At 46.4% G+C, this 17,144-nt stretch overlaps 1 protein-coding gene across 5 annotated transcripts in view; it reads left to right on the top strand.

Annotated features, from left to right (window-relative positions):
• The window catches only part of NTRK3 (neurotrophic receptor tyrosine kinase 3), a 209,968-nt gene that overhangs the window by 139,163 nt on the left and 53,661 nt on the right, over window positions 1-17,144 (top strand). The gene's annotated exons all lie outside the window — the stretch shown is intronic.

Genomic DNA, 17,144 nt, shown 5'->3' with positions numbered 1-17,144 from the left:
TCGTTGTTGTACTCTGGTCTCTCCCTGCTGCTTGAATGATGAGCTTTATCTGAGGAGTTGCCTGGACTTCCCGCATGGATGGAGAATCCATAGTGCAGGAGGGTCTGTGTCCTTGCCAGGACTAGGGCAGTAAGCAAAGTGGAAAAGCATATCAGATGCATGGAGGTCCCAGTCGCTGGGCCTTTTCCAGCTCCCTTTAGCTCTCCCCTGTATTCCCACCCAACTAGAGATTGATTGTAACCCAGTCACGTACCCAGAACCATCAGCTCGAGGCTGACTGACTGAAGGGGAGGAAAAATAAGTATTCTGTTGCTTCTTCTCTGGCATAAACAGGAATATCGATCCTGTTCTCTGGCCGATATTCGTATTCTCTCCCTCTCTCCCTTCCCACTTTTGTCTTACTTTATCCAAAGCCTCTCAGATGGAAAAATAAACCCTTTGATCCTGTCCTCAAGAGAAGCCAACTGCCCTCACAGCAACTTGCAGGGCTTTCCTTGGACTCTCTGGACATCATGAGTATGGGAAATACAGATTTGCTCACACGTGTCAGTGATAACCTATAAAAAAGGAAGATTTTCTCTAGAGAAAATAAAAACAAACAAACTTCTAAAAACTTCAGGAGTGGCCTGATCCTTTTCTAAGAGGAATATCGAACCAGGAGCTTACTCACCAGCCACTCAGCTTTGCTTGCCTTGTTGGTGGCCCAAGATGACCTTATCACATCAGGGATGTCTTTAAATCACCAGCCCTGAAGGGTCGCTGCCACTGGAAAGAGTTACGGTCCCCCTCCGCCAGAACAGGGCAGAAGCCTCAGAATGGGATGTTCTGCTTCATCCTGCCTTTACAGGTGACCTGTATGAACCACCCTGGAGATTGCCAGGAGATTTTATTATCAACTTTTCCATAGGGATGTCCCTGGGAATATTCCATTCTCTTGCTTCTTCTCCTGGTTTACTCACATAAAAAGGTAAAGTGCAATAGAAGAGTACAGGAGAAACCGTAGCAGATCGCTTTAAGTTAATGGACATGCCTTAGGGGGGCATCCGCGTTGGGATGAGGAGGCCTGGCTCAGGTTGGATGGCTTCAGAAACCATGACCAAAACTCCCAACAACGTTTCCTGCCCGCATCGGAGCTGGAAATGCAAGAGGTGCACCGCCGGAGAAGACCTGCGGCCATGTGTTATTGACACCTCAATTCTGCAGATTCACAGAGTGAGGAGGAGCTTCGCCAAGCGTGTGAATCACTGGGTGCTTGTCTGAACTGAATTTCCCCATCTCCTGGAAGTCGCCCACCTGACCTGGGGATGTCTTGTCCGTCTGAACTGTCTCCTCTCCCTAGCACTGTTCAGGGGACTCTGCTCTCAACTGTGTGTATCAGTCGTAGAGATACGTCCATGGGCCTGGACCAGAAGCCTATATCCAAACACCCTAGCAGAGGAAGGGTTGAATTTTGCAGCTCAGGTCCATCTCTGCTTAGAAGAAATCCTCCTGTACCGTACAGCATAATTTAAAGCAGTTCTCCCCACTGTGACCGATGTCTCAATTTGTTTAACACCAATTAAAGTCTCTGGTTCCTCACTGCTGGAAACGAAAGCCAGTCATGGCCGTTTGCGATTGGTGGCTTTAAGTAGCAAGTCTAAGGATGGGGTTTTTTTTAGATTTTTATTTTATTTTTAATTATTGTAAATCATTACCTCATTTTCTGTCAATGAGACTCCTCCATCTTTGAGCATTCTTATCTTGCCATAACTATCATCCTGTGCTAATGGGAAATGGGACGGTCCCTTTTCACAGAGACTATAGGGGTGTTCAATGTCTAGTTTCTTAATAAACACTTTATTTTCTAACGAAACAGCTGCATCAGGTCTCTTCTTTGAAGACAAAATAAATAAACATTCAGAATGACACGTCCTATAGTCTACTTCTTCATGAGATGGTCCATGTGTGGCGAGTCTGGTTTGTTTGCTTCTTCGGGGGCTGTGGAGTGTGGGGTTTACAGCTGTGATGTGAATGTTGCTCAGGTGTAGCTCTTGCTTCTGTCACTCTCAACAGGCACGAAGATATTTTCTTGCCTGAGAGCTTAGCTGCTGATGATCTCAGTTGACAACCTGTTGTTTTTTGTAGTTCACAACGGTCATATTCTCGGGGACAAGGTGGTACTGCTGGGAGGTGGTGTCAGGATTTGCCAAGACAAGTTTCTACACTTAGTGGAAAGAGTTTTATTAGACGCCTTATCTCTCAGAGAGCTTGTCACTAAAAGATTGTTCTGGCTGCAGTGGTCTTGTTTCAGAACATGCTGTTGCTGCAGGTCTCCCTGCTTGGCTGTGCAAATGGTGCTCTTGTTGGGTGTTGGACTGCTGTCCCTTCATCAGGGACAATTAACCTTCTATTAAGCTAACGAGGATGCGTATGATGTAGAGGTGGTGGGGTACAAGCAAGTACTGCACTCTGGTTACTCATCAGGAGTTTATGTAAGGATGGTTGGTTGCTCCAGGAGGAGAGAGGAACCACTCTGCAGCGTGCAGGGCTTGGCATGAGAATGTGTCTTATTGGATGTGTCTTAGTGTTGTTAATGAGAGATGTCATTTATGTGACTTAAAGCTGCTGTGCCAACATGCAGGTGACTGTGGGCATCAGGCTGGGGGTGTGTTTGAGCTGATATTGGTGGATGGTGCTGGAACCCTCTTAGAAAACCTGGTGAGAGTTTTGATGAGCAAAATAGAAACACGTTTTCCAGCATCATTCTGTTCCTATAGCTTCCTGGCATGACTTTCAAGCTAACGTCTCAAAATGATACTGTGAGTGAATTTCTGCGTGCTTTTCTCTTCTAATGAGTATGTCTCTAGAAGTGATTGGGTGCTGTGGTTCACAGGATTAGGTGATGGCTGAGATCTTTAGCTTTCCAGGGATGTCCGCGATGCCTGAAACAAATGGTTGTCTCCTGACATATAACCTTACGCACAGGATGGGCAGCTGAGCTGCATCAGATTTCATCCCCGTTTCCCTTTCCTCTCTGAGGTGTGGGAAACAAATATGGGTGTTGGAAGCTCTGCCCTTTCCTCCCTGCTACTCTGGCGTCTGTTATCAGGTCTCACAGCCCAGAAACTTTGCAAACGGGGTTAATGAGCCGATCGCTTAGGCTGCTGATGTGGTCAGCCTTCGTTCACCTTGCTTTATATTTCAGGGCGACTGATTCCTTACATATGAGCTCCCACAATGTTTTTGATGCTGCCAGTTCCCAAGGAGCTAGCTTAACTGTGCCCGTGGGCTCTGACATGTTTTGCAGAATGGTTGGGCACTTGTTCCTCCCTGTGCTTGCTTCTTGGTTACCTCTGTCACCTGACGTACCCATGTGAAGGCTTCGTGTTCTTTGAGACAACTGGACCGTGAGTTGATGCTGCTGGCTTGCTCTCCCTTCCCACACCGGCTTCAAATGGCTCTTGAGCTGTTTACAGAGCTTGTTACCGAAGGAGCTTGGGGTACTGGTTTGGCAGGGTGCAGGTAGTGGTATGTATCAGCTCCTCCTGAAAATCACAACTCTGTCTTCTCAGTTCTTGTAGAGCGTGGAGCCTGCACATGAACAAGCAGAGAAGCAAAATTTTGTTTTCTTGTGTTTTAATGCTAAAAAGATGGAGTCGTGTCTCTTTTAGTGCGTGCCTGGAGAGAGTGTGATGGGCACGGTATGATTCTGGCACAATACCTCTCTGCATGATGGAAGCAACCTGTAGCCTGATGGGACCTTAGGGCTGGACTTGCCGCGGGCAAGTGTTTGATGTGTGTGATGCTGTGTGTCACGATCGGGATATATTGAGTCGCTATAGCTGCTTCTCCAAGTTGCACAGGATGAGTCTTGACATTTTTGCTGCTCTTTAGTTTATTTATAAGTGCTTTTAGGGAGTCAGCCCTTCTTTCTCAAGAGGCTTGAGCTTCTTTGGATGCGGTATTTTTCTCTACCACCAGGTCTTTCATCTTTCCAGCATGTGTCTGTGACTGCAGTGGTGGGGCAGAAGTCCCAGGAGCTGCAGACAGAGGAGAAGGTTCTTCTGCTGTTTCAGCAAACTGCAGCAGTGCATCACCACGCCACTCTGATTTGTACTCAGAACAAGCTGCAGATCCTCAGGGTTAAGCCCTGGCATTAGCAGAGGATAAAGAGGCCCAGACACAGTAGTAAAGAGGAAAACCACAGGTTTGGAGGAGCAGCAGGAAGAAAGCACGCAAGAAATCAATGCTGGGTGACTTAATTTTTGCTTAACGTTTTGAAGTGCTTCTGGTGTGGTTTATGCAATGAGTCAAAGAGTCCTTACTAACTGTGTATTTACCAGTGCCTGCAGACCCTGATCAATTGACAGAAAAGTCTAACAAGCTGCGGGAAAGTGCATATAGCTGCTTTGAAGGGGAAAGAGTGTGACGGGAGGCCAGCACGCACAGAGCTGGAAAAGGTGCTTTACCTGGTGAAGCAGCAACGTACCTTCCTCTGCTGTTGTGATACATTTTGCTTTGTCTGTATGTTTTGTGATTTCTCTGATGTCCCCTCCACACTCTCCTCATGACAGGCAGGCTGCTTGGTGGTGCCACCAGCACATGGTCTGATGCCGGCCCCATGCCTCCCATGGCCTGAGCTTATTATGCCCCACGGGTGCACTGCAGGCTGTAGAACATCCTACCTTGTGTCCACACCATGGGGATCACATAGATACTGCTTTGCCTTGATCCTAAAAAACAACATAGGAAACCTGATGCCAAAAATAAGTTAATTTTTTGCAGTGTGGCTTCCTTTGTGTTTCTCGTAAACTGACATGTGGGGAAGAGGCAGGGGGTGTAAGGATGCAGATACGACATCTCTCTGCCTCTGCTGGGAGCTCAGTTTGGTTGTCAGTTCCTGACATCGTTCTGCAGTTCTGAATTTCACTTCTTTGGATGCACCATCAAAGTTTTGGGGGTTGTTTGTCCATCTTCCTTATTGGGATTTGGTAATTGGCTTCCAGACAAGCGGTAAGTGCCTGTTCTTATTGAAATCAGTGCAGAAATTCGAAAGAGTGTTACCCAAGATTTTGCCAGACAAATTCCTTTCAATTTGTCGAGTTAAGAGCTAAAATAAATCCTAACCCACACTCCCAGCCCTGGTAAATAAATGCAGGATGATTCCTTCGCTAAGTGATGATGACGGTCTCTCCAGCAGTAAAGCAGAGTGCAAGTACAAGACAATTATATTTGAACTTTGATATTAATTTTGAACTTGTGAGTGTAACTGCTGACTAATCAGCAGGAATAAATTTTGATTGTTCTCTACTAAGCAGAGGGGTTCATTCCAAGCGCTGGTTAAATGATTTGTTCGTCTGTTGGTGAGTCATTTGTGACCTATGCCCGATGCCTGCAGACAAGTTGACTTTTTGTAAGGATTTGCCTATGATTTCAGACTATTTGGCCTTTCTCCTCCAAGGGTTTGCTTCAAATATTCATGTTGTGTGACTAGCTGACTGGTGCTGCTTTTGCTCTCAGGTTGGATGAGCGAATGTTTCAGATAGGCAGTCAGGAACGTCAATATGCAGAGATGCTCTTTAATAATCTGGTATTTTGAGTTGGCCTTAACCCCATGTTTCTGTTTCATATCTCGGGACTGGTACCACCGCAACAGGTCGGTCTGTTGGAAAAAAAACCCCAAACCACTGTTTCCCAGGCCTTTTTTAGGAGTTAAGAACTTGTTTTCAGAGCAAGTAGCCTTCATGGCTCCAGCCTGAATTTTGGGAGCAGCCTGCATCTGATCTGTATGTAGGTCTCCATCCACTGATGGCAGCACAGCCGCTACTGGAGGTCAGCTTCTTTCATGAGAAGTCAGAAAGAGCCAGACTGGAGTCGCATTAGGCTCAGTAAACTGCCAGGATGTCTGAATAAGCTAATCATGGCCAGGTCATCATTATTTTAAGTGAGTCAGAGATGTGTCCAGGCTGTTTATTAAGATAATTGGGAGAGGGAGGGAGGGAGGGATGTTTGCAGTCTGTGGACTAGACCAGTGAGGTGGTGGAGTGTATTGCAACATCTGATACAAGACAGAAGGAGCTCATGGTCTTGTAAGTTGATGTTCTGCATGTGTTCAGGGCCTGATCCTGCCAGGATTCAGTCCCTGGTGCCAGTAAGAGGGATGTAAGGTAGCATCGTAATAATGCAGCACATATATTTCAAACACCACCAATGTGAGCTCGTCTTGCAGGGCTAGAGTTGTACCTCTGCTCAGATTTCCTCATGGGCCCTTGTTGCCTGGTAATTTTAGTGATATTCAGGATCAATAGAGCATTTTGGGTTTGCTGTATCAGTGCCAAGCGATATTTGGGGATGATAGCGTAAGCTGTGCGCAGTCACTCCTTCTTTGGTAGTGCCTGGTCCAGTCCCTGTAAACTGCTGATGGTGGCTGCAGGTTTGCTTCACGTTTCCTGTGGCTCATTTGTTCATTGAATGGTGCCAGAGGGGGCTGCAAGTTTAAGAGTGTTTAAGCTTCGGCCGTATGCTCAGCACTGCTCAAACAACTCCAGAGGTACCTGTCTCCCAAAGCCATCACATCTTACGGTGCACAGACGTTGCAGGCGACTCAGAAAGGGCTCACTCAAAGACAGGTAAGTATCATTTTTCTCCTTCCAGGGAGCTGTTGTGTGTACTATGCTGAATTCAGACCTCTAGCAGGAATTATCTTGATGGATCTGCTCTGAATGCGTAAAGGATAACTGGCTGCATTGGACAGTATCAGTGAGAAACTGTCAGTCCCTGCTCAGGAACTAGCAGGGGCTCTTCTGGCTGGAAACGCTGCAGGTTTGGCACTGTGTCAGAGTTGAAAACCAGAAGAGCCAAGTGCTGCTGGAGACAGGGTTTAACCCCCACTGTCACTCCTATTTGACTGCCAAGGTCAAGGCTGGCGACTGGGGGACGTAGCTGGGGTGCCAGCAGGTATGGCAGAGCGGTGGGAGGTGTTTGGCATGGCTGTTAGCTCCTTTGGAAAGCTGAGGAACGCAGAACTGCAAGGGTGGCTACTTGATGGTAGTGCCAGTCTCTCATTTCCATTGCCAATAAGCAAAAGAGGCTCTGCTGTGCCTTAACCCTTCAGTCTGGTGCCAGCAAAGCATGCATTGTAGATGGATCCCCTCTTTTGCAGCCACATGAAACACTTGGCACTCAATCCCGGCAGAAGATCTGTAGCCATGGCTTCAGAAGAAGGCAGCAAAGTCCCTGATGGTGCATCTTGGATGAAAATACTGTCCTGTGACTAGACTGAAAGTTTGGTTTAATCCTGTTAACCTTAGAGGGGACTCCTGGGAGATGGGTACTGTTCTGTGTAGGTCCTTAAGCTCCTCTGCATGACTGTAATATGTGAAGTATCTAATCTTGTGCCAAATTCCTTCCCTGGATTCAGTGGTGCTGGCCTAAGCCTCAAAGAAAATGAGCAGATTGATATCAATAGCAGTCTTACAAAGGAAGAAGAATATCTCTCACCAAAAAAACAGAGTCATTCTTAGGAAATAAAGAAGACTTCTGAGCATAAAAGATATCATCAGATACACCCAATGGGTAAGGATTGACAATGTCCCTTCTAAGGAAGAAGATCTCTAAGACTCCAAAGAGCAAGAAAATGTGACCATGAGCTGTAGATTCAGCGTAGGCTGAAACCTGGTTCTTTGACCCTGAAAGAACCACTGAAAATGAACGGGCTGCTGAGTGATCCCTTGAAAGGATGGTTCAACCTTTTGAAGCATGTCTGTGCCATTAGTTTACGACACTGTGAAGCTCAGGTTTGCTGACTACCTGGGCTATTGGCCTTCTAGCATGGGGAGGGAGGCATCCCACAGCTTTCTGGACACGAGCCATGAAGGACATTGCTGCCAAGCCTGCCCTGTTTGAGACCTCTCCGTCTCTTGTCTGTGCTTTTGCCTGTGCTCCCTTCTGAGTAAGGACAGATCCTCATGGGCTTGGAGCTTTCACCAGATCTTACCCAGACCTATGCTTAGGTTCCCCAACAGGACATCAGAGGATGGCCATCTCTTCGTTTGGAAAAGAGATTACTTTGAAATAAGATCCTTGGAATTGCCTGAAGTGATGTTCTTGTCTGGAGAAGTAAGTAGATGTTTGCTGATCATGGTGCAGGGATGTGTGTATGTTTGTGTTTGTATGCGCAGTAGGAATCAAATATTGATGGTGGAAAGGTGGTCCTGAATTTCCAACGGAAAAGACACAATAATTAAGTGTGATCTACTGCTCAAGGCAGAGAACTGGATTAGGCTGTGACATGGAGGTAAGTTTTTGCTGCAGTTTCCCCATCTGTAATCCTGCATAAATGATTTAAGTCCCCCGCAGTGCACTAGTGGTGTTTGTACACTCCGGCTGCCAGGTATGGATGAGAAGAGCCTGGCTCTGAGTTGGTCCTGGATGTGATTCAAGAAAGCAATTCTTGAGACCCTCAGCTGCAAGCACGTCTCTGTGTCGTAGAGACTGGGCTGGGGTCTCCTGCAGAGCTGAGCTTCAAGCTCAGAACAGCTTCTGGGTATGGAAAGAAGCAGGGAGCCATGAGGGTCCTTTCCCAAGGGACATCCTAGCCCAAGTACAGGCATCGCACATGCTGCACCCCACTCCCTCACAACTCTCTGAATAAAGACTCTTTGTTCTAGGAGATATAGATTATATATATTTTAAGGCTTCATGAATAATTCATCGCCTAAAGATGAAACCGAGCATCAGAGCTAAGGAAAGGCTGAGGGTGTGAGGCGAGGAACCGTCCATTATTTATCATACGAAATCTTGACCTGGTAGCACGTTCTTTTTGCAATCCTGCTTTTGCTTTGGAAAGGCCTCTTTTATCCTAAAAACTCAAAGTACTCTCCTACTTTCAGTAGGTAATTGTAGCAAGAACCTAATCAGCTTCGTCCCTTGTTGTGCAGCTTGATGGTTGGCCTTTAAAGGAGTAAAGAGTACATCATAGTAAGCGTGTGAGAGCCCAGTGGGGCTGCTGGGAAAAGCATGGACATGTTGGCTTGGGTGGGGAATGAAAGAGTCCTGGGTATGCTCTGAGGTCAAGCAGGGTTGAAGGGTTAACACTGAATCTGCCGAACTGGCAGAGGAAAATGTAACTTAGTGGTTTGGAAGGGAGCTGGCTGCTTTCTGATGGAGCTGGGCACTTCCAGGCTTGGTGTGGCACAAGCCAGCTGTGAATAAGGGCTCCTGCTCATTTGTGGTCATTTGGTGGTCAGCATGAAGTGAGTTTGTGGGTGTCAGCCTTGCTCCTGGCAGCCAGATGTCCATAGCGCAGAAAATGTCTGTGGTTTCAGGGATGGAGGCTGACACCGATGACTAAATCCAGAGCGTGGCTGCATGGCACTGGACTGTGCTGTCCTGATCTCTTGGCAAAAAGAAATATTCAATATAACCAGTCTGAATACCACCAGAACTCATAGTCAAAACAGTGAAAACACTGGTGAAAGAGAGATTGGTCGGTTGGTTGTTTTTTGTTTGTGGTTTTTTTTGTTTGTTTGTTTGATTTTGTAATCTAAGAGAAGGCCTGGAAGTTGAGCTTTCGTTTTATAAAATCACAGTTTTCTTTCTTATTTTGGTTGTATTGCAGTAAAAATTCAGGTCCTGCCTGTCCTGATTAAATAGAAAAATGTTGTACCACAATGGCAGGAAAATATCATGTTGCTTTGTTACTGCCTTTTTAATTACTGTGACCAATTCATTGGCAAAAGTAATATTATTATTGCTAAGGGCTGGAGACACCTTCCCATTCCATTGCTATGTGGCCCCAGGGTTTGTAAGATGCAGCTTTGGCAGTAAGGTGAGATAAAGAGAACTTCATTTATTTGCTGCTCTTCATTTGTGCCAACACAAGAGCTTATGAGGCCACAGTGTAACCCAGATGTCCAGTATGATCCAAGTCAAAAATAACCCCACTTCCACCCCTGCTTCCTCAAAGGTTGCTTTTCACCCAGAACATTTTGGGGCACTGCTTTGCCAAACAGCAGCGACAGCAGGAGGGAGGGGGACATCAGCAGTGGGGTGGGGATCACAAGTGTCCGTGGGGATGGGAGGAGGCCAAACACCCTAGCAGGTTTCACCATCAGAGCCAATGGTTGATAGTTCGCAGCAAACACCGCAACACCCAAGAAGGCTGCTGTAAAATCGGGAGAGAAATGATCTGGAAACATGCTCTTTCTAAAGATTTTATTTTTTAATAGAGAAACCTTTCAGGCCTCTTTTTAATTCATAATAAAGAGCAGGTTGAAAAGAAGGAGAGGGCAAATGAAGACAGTGAGGCTCGCTAACTTCCTTTAAAGTTGGAAGGTCACCTTTAAAAATGGATGAATGCAGCATTTGGAGGAAGCTCCAAGGCAGCAGGCCTGGGGTTCAGCACTAGAACAGGAGGCAGAACAAAGATGAAAAGAAGAATCCAATTGGGATCTAGGAATAGCTGCAGAGCTGCGAGTGTCTGTGGTGGACTTGGGTGGAGGCGGTGTTTGAGGGAGCTTCTCTGCCCGCTCTCTGAAAGCTGCTGCTGTGCGTGGGGATGTGCTGGGGAAAGTGGAGTCGGGTGCTGGGTGGCCAGCTGGACTGCGCGGGAGCGTGTGGATTGGTGGTATTGTTGTGGGTGCAAGCTGGACTTTGGGATAATATTAAGGCACTGCCTGCCCATTCCACATTCAAGGATGCTGAGTGACTCTGGAGATGTCTCACCTGCTCTGATTGTGTTCGTCCTGACTTTTGCCCTTTCCTTGGACCCCTCAGCAAGTGGGAAAAGGGCGATCACAGCATGACTCCTGGTAGTGACTTGCTGGACAAAGCTTTTGAGCTGTATTTTGAATGGTTTCCTTTTCCTATCTCTTGCTACTTCAGTCCACTTTGTGAGCTGGTGAAAGTTGTGGCAGTATCACTGTGTCATATGGATTTATATGACTATATTCCCTTCTCCTTACCCCATACAAATCAACATACTGAACTCTAAGATACAGCCATATGCTTCACACTCCTTAGTTAGCTGGTTCAGAAACCAGGTATTTCCTCCCCGGAATATAAAGAAGATGAGATGTCACAAGAAAAGAAGCCCAACATTTGAAAAGGTAAACTCCCTCCATGTCCAACATGATGCATCCTTGCCCACATTCCCAGTGCCAGCCCTTCCCACCTTTTCTTGGAAACCACCAGACGCAGCCTGGAAGCTGTCTGGTCATGGGGTGAGCACGTGGCAGCTCTTTCCTCTTCTCTAACTGTATCGGGCATATCCTCAGGGAGCTTCATACAGCCTCTTTTCCAACAAGTTCCAGGTTTGGTCCCCAGATGAAGGGCCTAGGTAAGCACAAGGAAATGCATCTCCCCCCAACCTCTTCCAGTCAGGGCTGAAGGGTGAGATTGCTCCTGTGAAATTGTTGTGTTGAGAGGACAGGACTGTAAAGGAGAAAGGACTCCTGTGAATCTACAGTTAGTTTGTAAAGCTCTGGGATCTGCTGAGAAATGCTGTCTACATGATGTTTTGTCCTGCTGTGTTGCTTCCCTTTTTCTGTATCTGTCCTATTTGAAGGTTTTTAGAGCACTTTTGCGATCAATAGTCAGTATGACTGGCTAAGGGTGTAGTTTGGAGGCCGTTTTCAGGAAGGGAAACTGAGGCAGGTGTGTTGCCTTCTGCAGGCTATTGCAGTTCATACAGAAGCACATGGGAATGCATGGCTGGACAGGGTACAGGACGCCAGGGGAAGTACGGGAACAGTGACCAGAGAAAACTGTGACCCTGGCCACTGGTCTCAGCTATGTCTGCCCAGAGCAGAAGCTCCCTATGACAGGGAATGAAAAGATATTTCTTATGGGTTCACCTAAGAACTGAACTTTTCGTATTTAAGCACTTGCCTGTCTTTCCCACTGAGCCAAGGCGCGGGGCATCAGACACACACTATCTATTGCTTATTAAGTGGTTTAACAAGCCCAGCTAATTACAATGTACTCAAGGATTTTGTAGCTTATGAAAGCAGTCGCTGTTTGTTTGTGTCAGTGCTTTAATACATTAATACCCCAATTAAACCTCGGGGTGTGTGCGTGCTCACCCAGCTGAACGTACAGGCAGGCGTGTTGATGTCTCTCATATCAACTGGGGCTCCTCCAGCTGCGTCAGCTCCAGCTCAGAAGGGATGTTTGTGGTTTTATGCTCAACCTTGTCATCGCAGGGACATGCATTCTCTGCACAAAACCATAGTTCGATCCTCCCCCGAGAAGTACGTTGTTTTACAAGACTCTGGCAGACATGGGCACTCTCTGTCGTTGAGGTTTCCTCCTCTCAGACAGGCCTGGGAGAGTTTCTCGGTCTTTATTTCCATCTCGGTGCTGACGATACAGGCAATTTGTGCATGAAAGTGTTGTCTTCTCTCCCTCAATTAGTCCCAAGGGGTCAGCGGTGGGAGCGTTGCTGTCCGTGCCGTTTGCACTTGTTTGCAAAGGGCCCAGCACGTTCGTTAAGCCACACGGGTAATGAGCGATAATCAGTGCATGAGGCACCCGCTGTGAGTCAGTGCAGGGATGGGGATGGGGATGGGGCCGGAGCCGGCAGCGATGGCCGGAGGTAAAAACCTCCTTCAGTGCTCTTAGAGTTCAGTGAGAAAGAAGGCAATCATGGGGGGAGGAGAAGGAGAAATGACGGATTAAAGGAAATTGAGCAGCCGCAATAAATACACTTGAACTTGAAGAGCATCTAGGATGCTGTGATTATATTCCCTGCAGAGGTGAAGTGCTGAGGAGGGTCTGCAGAAAGGGTGGCCGTACAAAACCAGTGGCCTCTCAGCAAGCGGGCTTACAGGGAGTGCAAAATGAGTCGGAAAACCCTGGCTGGGCTTTAAGGCAGGTCTTTAGGATACAGCCGGGAAGGGTGTCCTAAACATTCCATCCAGTAAAAATAAAGACAATAAAAGAAGGGATGAAAGGACTGACGTACGCCAGGCTGGCTAAGCAAGAGAGAGACACCGTGGTGAGGCAATGCTGAAGTATCTCAGTGAAAGGAGAGGGGAGGAAGAAGCAGGTGAAAAAAAAAAAGGGGGGATGGAAAGCAGCAGCCGTGTGGGATGCTGAGGGTGTATTTCAGACAGCGAGGTGCTTTTGCACATAAGTGTCTCTGAAAGACAATGGAACTGGCCTCACGGCAAGGAGGGGTTTGGAGTTTTGAGGAGAACAGTGAGCTGGTACGGAGGATATGGAGGAGAAGGTGCTTATCTTGAGAGTGATATATGAAGAACATAGACTGGCAACAGAGAACAAAAGCCAGCTTATATCAGTGATAAGAGGAGAGAAGGATTATTAAATATTTTTCATCTGCCAAAATTGCATCCAACTTTATAGAGGATGAAGAGAAAGATCTCCCTGTATCAGTGGCCAGCTGTTGAAGGGCACAGGACAAGGTGAGCATCCTCTGCAGATGGAGGGCACGTCCTGTAACGTACACAAGTGTGGGCATGCACACGAATCGCCGAGCTCTTCACTAACATTTTAAATTACCTGTCTAAAATGGGGTAGATGGATGAGAGTTGGAAGGTGGTGGACGTAAAGGGGACAAGAGACAGACTGGTCAGTTTAATATTTGCTCTGGGAAATTCTTGGAAATCTTCTTAAACTTTTAGAAATGTTGTGGAACAACACCTGGAAAAGCAACACTCCATGAAGGCCAAACTTATGTGGCTTGAAATAGTGGGAGGTCACACTCAACTAATCTGCTGGTGTTACCCCAGGAGCTAACTGCCACTATATATAAGGGAAATTCAGTGGATAAAGCACACTGAGATTTTCGGCAAGTATTTGACAAGGCCCAGTGTCAGAGATTAATGGCAGGCAGTAGGAGCACTGGTGTAGGATTTAACATAAAAGCCTGTGTGGAAATCTGCCCTAAGAGCATGAGACAGAGAGGAGCTATTGCCAAAAGTGCTTCCAATTGGAAAGAGGTTGAAAGTGATGTGTCCTCAGTCAGTCTTAATCATCTGTGTTTTTCGTAATGTCTGCTAACGACCCGCAAGGAAACACTGAAAGCAGGAGCCAGACTCGTCCCTGCTGTAACACCATGGACGTGAGTGATTTTTCACCAGTGCTAACTATGGCCAAGGTCCCAAACGTGTCCAGTGCCTCTCTTGATTGGGGAGGTGTCTGAGAGAGGAATCCCAAGCGAGAGAAGAGAACCAGAGAGAGAAAGAAGACCTCTTTGATCCTCCTGCACTACCGTAAGCAGCACTGGGAATACACCCACGCTGAAGGAGACGTGGCATGGGGAGACTGCGATTTATGCAACAGAGACACAGCACTATCTAAGAAGAAAGGATAAATGAAGCAAACTGGACAGCATAGGAACTTTCTCCTTCATTGAACTCCTTCCAGAGATGAAGATGTGATTTTGAACAGCTCGGTAATTATTCTTTCCTTCATTCTTTTTAAATTTTGTCTACTTTCTCTACAATTCCAGTTTCTACTCTGGAGGCCTTGGATGACTTGACGTGAGCTTTGTTTGCAGCCTGGCTGTCTAAATGCAAGAAGTCTGAGTGAAGTTTTGAACTTTGGGTGCTCATGTGCACTCAGATATTGATCTGGGTAGGTTTCCCCATTACCTGCTTGAAAAATCTCTACCCTGGGAAAAGGTTAAGAGACTTGATTTAAACTCTGACTGATAAAGAAAAGACATCAAGGTGACCTTTATAATACAAGCTGAATTTGGGGTCACTTTCCAAGCTCAGATTGCAATAATGAAACAGGATTTGCAGGCAGACTGATGGATTAGATTAATGGAAACTGGCCTCTGATTTTTCCATGTTACCATCCCAATATCTGATGCTGGCCCTCCAATTAAGACAATTCAGGAAAGCAACAGATACCCTGTTGTTCAAGATGTTTTCTGATGAAATGAGACCTGTCCTAGGCTAGCGAGGAGAAACAGCTAATGACATATCGGAGATCTTTCCACCGTTATACCCCACGCTATGCTCTGCAGCATCACCCACATATATTAATCTGCAAATTGCTGTTGCCAGCTTTGAGAGGTCCTTTTTATGCCTGTGCATCCTCAGATAACTGCAAAACGTTATTTCCCTTTCCCTCCTTTCTCAGCAATCTTGCTCATTTTAGTCCTTTCCACTAGCAGTACATTCTTGCTGTAAAACTCCAGTATACACATTTAAATTTAAACTGTTAAGCCCTATATGATATATATATATAAAAAAGTGTGTATATAATATCTTGGTTGTGTAGCCGAAGATCCTAGTAGGTTGCCTTCCCCATGTGTCTTGAATACCAATTTAGAAATCATCCAGTCCTCACACATAGTTCGGTTAAAGCTGAACATGCACCTTTTCACCATCTGCAATTAATCATGTCTTCTGAGGCTACCAGCACTGCAGAATGTTTTCTCAAGTCTCACCAGGGCCTTTAAGAAGAATTAACTGGGTATTTTTCCCCTGGTGCAGGCACTGATGTTTTGCCACAGGAGAAAACTGTAGGATTTTTTTCCCCCTTGCATGCAGTGAAGTTTGTGATGTTTTTCTGTGAAAATTCACCCCAACCATCTGGCGTGAGACATCGCTGAAAGACAACAGACAGACAAATGGACAAATATACAGTGGTTTATTACCCCGTGTTCTCCCCAAGCTGGGAGAGTGTCAGGGACAATAAACCCAGACGGATTCTCATTTATAATCATAATAAAGGCAGGACACAACAGAGATGTGATAAAGCAGTACCATCAGGGAAGGAAGGGCAGCGTCTTAAAAAGAGTATGATGTTCTTTAAATAGTCCTGAACTCCTGGTGATGAGGGATTTCCAAAGCCTTGTCCAAGGAGAACTTTTTCTAGTTCACTTCTCACTCCTCAAAGCGTTCTGTTTCTGCCAAGGAGAGGAAGATGGTGTTGGCATGACAGTGTGTCCACTCAGCCAGTGTCTGTGGAACAAGTTGGAGTGGAGACGCTCCAGAGTCGATGCATGGCCAAGCCGCTGCCTTTCAAAGGTTCTCTTGTGCAGGATGGACTCTGCCATTACCCTGCTTATTTTTCAGCAGTGAGGAGGACCTGAAAGGAAAGGTGGATTTCTCTTTGTGTGAAGCATCACAGGAGTACCAGCCCAATATTCATTGCATCCTACTTGGGACTCAGACATAGACCAAAGGAGTACAGGAAGCCCCAACTACGCACAGACCTGGAGAGCTGAACGGGGAGCAGCTGCTATCCCCATCAGATTAGCTAATTCCTTTGTACAATCCGTCCTTCTCTTTATTCCTCTCTGCGTAATTTGCTGCCTCATAACAATCGTCGAAATCACCCAAACCACAGTAATTTTAGAGCCCAGCAGGCAGAGCTGTCTCACATTACTCCTCCTTCAGGGTTTCCTTCTGCAGGAGAAGTTGGCAAGATGAAAAAAGGGATGAGGTTGTGCGGACAGAACAAGTAGGGAGAAAGCCAAGGAAACCTCAGGCAGAAACAAAGATGGAGCAAGGTCCGTTCAGGGTGTTAGGAAAACATGAGTCTGAGGGAACACCTCATCAAGCCATAGATGTAAGCTCACCTCCTGTGTTAGTCATCTGAGAAAGGGAGTCAGAGGAGGTGGGAAGGAAGGGGAAAGATGGAAATTGGGCAAATTGGAGAGAGGCTTTCTAATGAAATCATAACTTGAGCCTGAGATCTATCTTTCAACACCTCATGTTTTCACTCCATATGGCCTCACTTCTGGAATTTTCTTGTTCCGTGAGTTTGGCTGCGTGAGCCACTTGTTTCATGACCACCAAAGAAAGTTGTTGATGGGAGAATGACTGGGCACGGGGCAAGAAAAGACATAGGTACGCAGAGATCACAGAAGCAAAACGAAAAGGAAAAAAAAGCAGAAGATGCTATGTTTTGTCCAAAATTGTCATTTTCCTTTGTGATGATGGCGAGGCTGGCAACAATCGGAAGCATTTCCAACCTGCCAAGAGCTCTAGCTGGAAAATGCAGAAGACCAGGCCTTCCCAACAAATTTCCTGCTTTGAGACAGTCCAGAAATTCTGTCACAAAGTGTTTTTCTAAAAGTCTTTTCGCACTTCCACATCTGGAGGGAACTGTGCTTCTTCTAAAAATACTTCTTCATCTTGCACCCAACTTTGGGGCCAGTTCTTACTCTTACTCTTACTCTTACT

This window comes from Tauraco erythrolophus, chromosome 14, assembly GCF_009769465.1.
Source record: "Tauraco erythrolophus isolate bTauEry1 chromosome 14, bTauEry1.pri, whole genome shotgun sequence".
NCBI classification, from domain to species: Eukaryota; Metazoa; Chordata; class Aves; order Musophagiformes; family Musophagidae; genus Tauraco; species Tauraco erythrolophus.
Note: the sequence above shows the minus strand (reverse complement) of the source record. Positions and strands in the feature narration are given on the sequence as shown.